This window comes from Nyctereutes procyonoides, unplaced genomic scaffold, assembly GCF_905146905.1.
Source record: "Nyctereutes procyonoides isolate TBG_1078 unplaced genomic scaffold, NYPRO_anot_genome, whole genome shotgun sequence".
Classification (NCBI taxonomy): domain Eukaryota; kingdom Metazoa; phylum Chordata; class Mammalia; order Carnivora; family Canidae; genus Nyctereutes; species Nyctereutes procyonoides.
Genome location: NW_026575051.1, coordinates 52,832,237 through 52,837,709, shown reverse-complemented (window position 1 = coordinate 52,837,709; position 5,473 = coordinate 52,832,237). Strand labels below are relative to the sequence as shown.

The 5,473-nt window shown below is 32.7% G+C and overlaps 1 pseudogene; it reads right to left on the bottom strand.

Annotated features, from left to right (window-relative positions):
• Positions 1-2,378: 2,378 nt before the first annotated feature.
• LOC129513099 (60S ribosomal protein L23-like) lies at positions 2,379-2,837 on the bottom strand (annotated as a pseudogene).
• Between the last annotated feature and the right edge of the window lie 2,636 nt (positions 2,838-5,473).

Genomic DNA, 5,473 nt, shown 5'->3' with positions numbered 1-5,473 from the left:
TGTATTCTTTTTGTTGAGCAGTGGGCAGAGGGATTTGTCTTTGTTTTCTGGCGGGATCAAGAAAGGTCTGTAGAAGTACAGTGGAAGTGGTTTCACAGACAACCTTATTTTTCATGACAGTTTTGAGGAGTGGTCTGCTATTTTGAAGAATATTACACCATTTGTGTGTTTCTGATACTTTCTCATGATTAGGCTCGGGTTATGTGGTGTTCTGTTTTGTTTTGTTTTAGGAGGAAAATTGCAGAAGTAATTACCATTCTCACCAAATGATATTAAGTATCTGTGTTATAGGACCACCAATTAATGGATTAGTAGCTTATCTTTTTTGAATTTTTATATCATATTTTTAAAATTGTGATAAACTATATCTAAGATAAACCTCACTATTTTAATCATCTTTAAGTGTACCGTCTAGTGCCATTAAGCACATCACATTGTTGTACAGACATTAGCACCATCCATCCTCAGAACTTTTCCATCTTCCTAAATTGTAATACTTTACTGATTAAATACTACCTCCTTATCTTCTTTCCATCTGACCCCTGGAAACTCCCATCCTACTTTCTTTTTCTAGGAATTGGACTACTCTAGATATCTCAGTATTTCATCTTAATATAGCCATCAGTTTCTCCTTTCACATGCTAACCCCACAACCAACTTAATGAACCTCTTTCTGCCTAGTCCACAATCCCCACTCACTGTTCTTTTTTTCCAGCTTCATTGAAGTATAGGACAAATGAAATTTTAAAACACTTAAATTGTACATTGTGATAATTTGATACATGTATACATTGTGAAAGAATTCCTCTCATCTAATTAATTAAGACTTATAAACATATCTATCACCTCACATATTTATCTCTTTTGAGTGTGTAAGAACATTTAAGTTCTCTCTTAGCAAATTCCATTATGCAACACAATATTTACCAACTACAGTTGCCATGTTACACGTTAGATCCTCTGACATTCATCTTACAGCTGAAAGCTTATACCCTTTTATCAACTGCTCCCTATTTCTCCAACTCTCCAGCCCCTGGCATTTACTATTCTACTCTCTGTTTCCATGATTTTGACTTTTTCTTTATATTCCACATATACTACCACCACCCAGTATTTCTCTTTCTCTGTCTGGCTTATTTCACTAAGCCCTATGCCCCCTGGGTTCTGTGCATGGTGTCACAATGACAAGACTTTCTTCTTTCTTGTAGCTGAGTAATACTCCATTTATAGATCACATCTTCTTTACCCATATATTTAATCATTGATGGGTGCTTAGGTTGTTTCTATATGTTAACTGCTGTGAATAAAGCTGCAAGGAATGTGGAAGTGCAGATAGCTCTTTGATATCCTCATTCACTGTCCTTTACATTTAACTCTTCCTGCTGGATAAATAACTGAATTCAGCTATTCAGTTACTGGCTATTCTCACATAACAACTGGCAGAAAACAATAATATTGGACATTTAAAATTCCACAGTAAGCCACGTGGAGAATCGCAAAAGTTTCACTTTTTTCCCTGACTACTCGTTTACATCTAATATTACAAAATTTGGGCAAAAAAAGTCACTCCCTCAAAAAAGTTATTTCCTTTCACTGATGATTATTTTAAAATTACATGTGTCCTGAAAATTAAATTAAGCGGGGGTTTATTAACAATTAATACTTGTTGACTTCAGTGCCAACTTAGTGACTTTCTCTTTTAAATCTTGACTGTATTGTGTTCACAGGAAACATAGAACTGAAAAATGTTTATGTATAGTAAACTTTTTCCCCTTCTCTTTTTTTTCCTTTACTAAGATTTTGCTTAGCCTTTATGCAAGTTTCTCCTTTTTATATGACCAAATTTTATTTCTTTAGATTTCAAAGCATACTGACCTATAATATACAGACTGAGTTTATGAAGCAAAATAAATAATTTGGACCTCAACTGTTTTCAATAAATTAGAAGCAAACTGAATTTTTATAATCTATTATACTACATTATAGTTTTTTTAATAATTGTGGCATACATACAATGATTGAGCACTTCTTTTATATATATATGTTAAATATTTTATGCTATTTTTATAAATTTATACAATATAAAATGATGTAATTAAAATATATTTGAACATAATTTTAAACACTTAAATATGAACAATTATACTGTGAAAAATGTACATAAATGTATTCTCCTACCACTTGAAAATATAAAGTTAAAATCTCATAAATAAGGTTTTATCTACATATGAGAAAATGAAGTATGATATTCTCATGTTAATGTATTCATATGATCAATACATTTTGCTCCTTGTCAAAAACTTATTTTTATATTTACTTTGGAGAGAGGTGCAAATAATTGTTATATATTTACTTATTTAAACAAATATACCAAAGAATCATGCAGTGCTACCAGCATTGGATGCAATCCTGGGCCACAAATCTACACACCCCTTTGCAACTGGTCCTGGGATAGTAGAACCTTTCATTACACCTTTAGTGTTTACTATGACCCCTGTATTATCTTAAAAAAAAAAAAAAAAAAAAAAAAAAAAAAAAAAACAAGCAACAACAACAAAAACATCTTTTCTCCAGTATGATTTTCATTATGGAATTATCACTGCTGGATGTACCTTCTTTCTGAGCTCTGGTTTGCCTTTCTTCACTGTGGCCATTACCATGACATCCACACCAGCAGCAAGAACTCTTTACTATCCTCCTTTGATCCCCTTCACAGAGATAATAAACAGATTTTTGGTTTCCATATTGTCAACACAGTTGATCACAGCTCTTACCAGAAAAGACAGACAAATCCAGAATTTTGCACACGAGGACCCACCATGTCCTTGCTCAGACATGTTGAATAGAGGAAAGGGACAGAAAAAAAGCTGTACTCCTTTTTTTAAATAAATGTATTAGTCATTGAAGTAAAATTAAGTACCACATTTCTGTAGCAAATATTTTTGCCTTTTTAGATCTGCCAGTAAAATCTAGAGAAATTCAAGTTATTTATTTTATAACTTATAACAAGTACATATGACTTTTTTGCAAAGTTATTTGAGTCTTTTAGGTAAAATGTGCTAAAAATTGCTGTTTATTAATCAATATTATGACATTTTTAAGATTAAGATTCATCATGAAATTAGAGGAACTTTAAATGGAAAGGATTTCAGGTATTCTTTTTTAAATTATTTCTTTTATCATGCTAAGTGTGCTCTTTAATCTCCATCCCCTATTTTACTATCCCCCCCACCTCCCCTCACTTTTCCTCTGGTAACCATCAGATATCACCATATATGGGAGATTTAAAAAAAACGGAAGCTACAGAGGATGTTTTCCTTAAAAACTAAGAGATGTAAATTCCATTAAACGTGCTTCCCAAAGCACACAGGCATATACACAGGATAGAGACATACAAACAACACACAGACAAACATGTTGAAAAAGATAATTAGTGGAATTTGGGTAGCAAATCTTTACAAGGAGCTAAAAGAAAAAAGAGCCAGTCTGAATTGTAACTAGAAGGTTACAAAGAATTTGCAAATAAGATATCTTTTGAGGATTAAACAGGTAGATCAAGACATAATCAACCTGGACAGGAATGGACAACCTATCTTAGAAAGACAAAGATTCTCTCAGAAGAGCAAGACTTGAATGAATCCTGATTGCATGAATTCACACATCCAACAAAATATCAATATCAATCAGAAGGAGCGTAGGTTAAGCATGAAAAATAAAACAAGCAGAGTTCAGTGTCAAATATAATCACTATCCATCCAAGGACAACCCAAGGAAGTGGGTGCCATAGGCCAAAGCCTTTTCCTGTCCAGTTGTAACAGTGCAGCTCCATCTAATTCCATCAGCTATTCAAATCTTATAATTAACTCTGTGTTTTGTGTGTGTGTGATATCATATTCACCAAGCCATCTTCTGACAGAGCTGCATTTTCCCATTGAAGTATCTGAAGAATAGAATACCCAGCCCAGGGATTCAAATAGTATGTAATCTAGCCCATTGTATTTCTAACTATGAATGAACAGCCTCCTAGTTGGAGTCTGACAATTCATGTATACTATCCAAAGGCAAAAATGTGTTGGCCATAGGACTCAAATGTCTAATACCTCAACAATTAAAGTTTATTCCACCAAATAGTAAAATTTGAATGTTAAACTTCGGAATTGTAGAGTTCATTAATATGAACTAACACTAGATGCTTACCAATCAAGTTTTGGAGTCTGTAAAAAAATAGGACAGTTTCTGGATTACCTCATAAATTCATGATCCAAGGAATCCGAAGTGAAACTGAACTAGCTACAGTTTCCCCAGTATTACCATATTTTTTTTTCAGTATTACCATATTAATCATAGGGATTAACTATACTCTGAACTACCTAGAATGTACTTTTCCAGGAATGATTTGGCAAAGCAGGTATTGTGATTCACATTTGATACATGAAAGCACTGAGGTGTAGTAAAATTATAGAACTTTTTTTTCAAGCTGAAACAATTAATAAGTGGAGCTAGAACTGGAACCAGGTCCTTGTAGTCATGGATAGAAAACTTAAGTGACTACAAAGATAGTGAATAAAGAAGATACAATGAGGTCTGCTTAAACCTGTGTAAGTTATAAGCTTGTAACAACATAGGTTGCCAGTGTCCCACAAAAAGTCAAATATTCTAATTTTATGTGAAATCTCTTGATTTGGAAATATTGTTATCTAATTTGAAGATAAGTTTTGGGTACCATGAGCTGAATAAAAGACTTACACGTAAGCTCATTTGGGGTATGGAACACCAACTTGTGGCCTATGAGCCAAAGTAAATACTTCTGTTATTTATAGTCAAAAGATTTTTTCTAAATTCTGGAAAAATAATTACGAGTCTGAAATGATATTCTCTGATGAGTGCTAATATTCTAGGCTACAGTGCTGATCTTATGCATATGATTTAGGAGGCACAACAAGTGTGATTGTTTTTTTTTTTTTGTAAAAAATTTGTAAGGATATATCCTACAACTTTTGAACAAGAGACTTCAGATGTATTTGAAAGCAATTAGAATTTTTCTAAAGAAGTAGTTACCTGGTATTTCACCATAAGAACAAGTGATTAAAAATATTATTTGAAATTATAAAAAAATAAGCCAAGACTTTGATGATTTAGAACTTTTATCATGGTAATTACCTATAACACAGAATCCTATATCAGAACATGGATAATTTGTGGAATAGACAATTGTATATGAGTAGACAGCTTTGAAAACTGTCAATCATTTTCATTCTAGCGTGGACTCAATATTCTCAATATGTCTTTAGTGTATCTTTCATAATTCCAAAGTTAAAGAACCTTTGGACTTGAAGAATCTAACTGAAAACTGTAATTGTACTGGATAAACATCACTCAATGGACAATGACGTCTTAGCCAAGACATGGTTCTGTTTGGGTGAAATACACTTCATTCGTGTGTATTCTTTTCATTGTGTCTGAAACTTGCAAG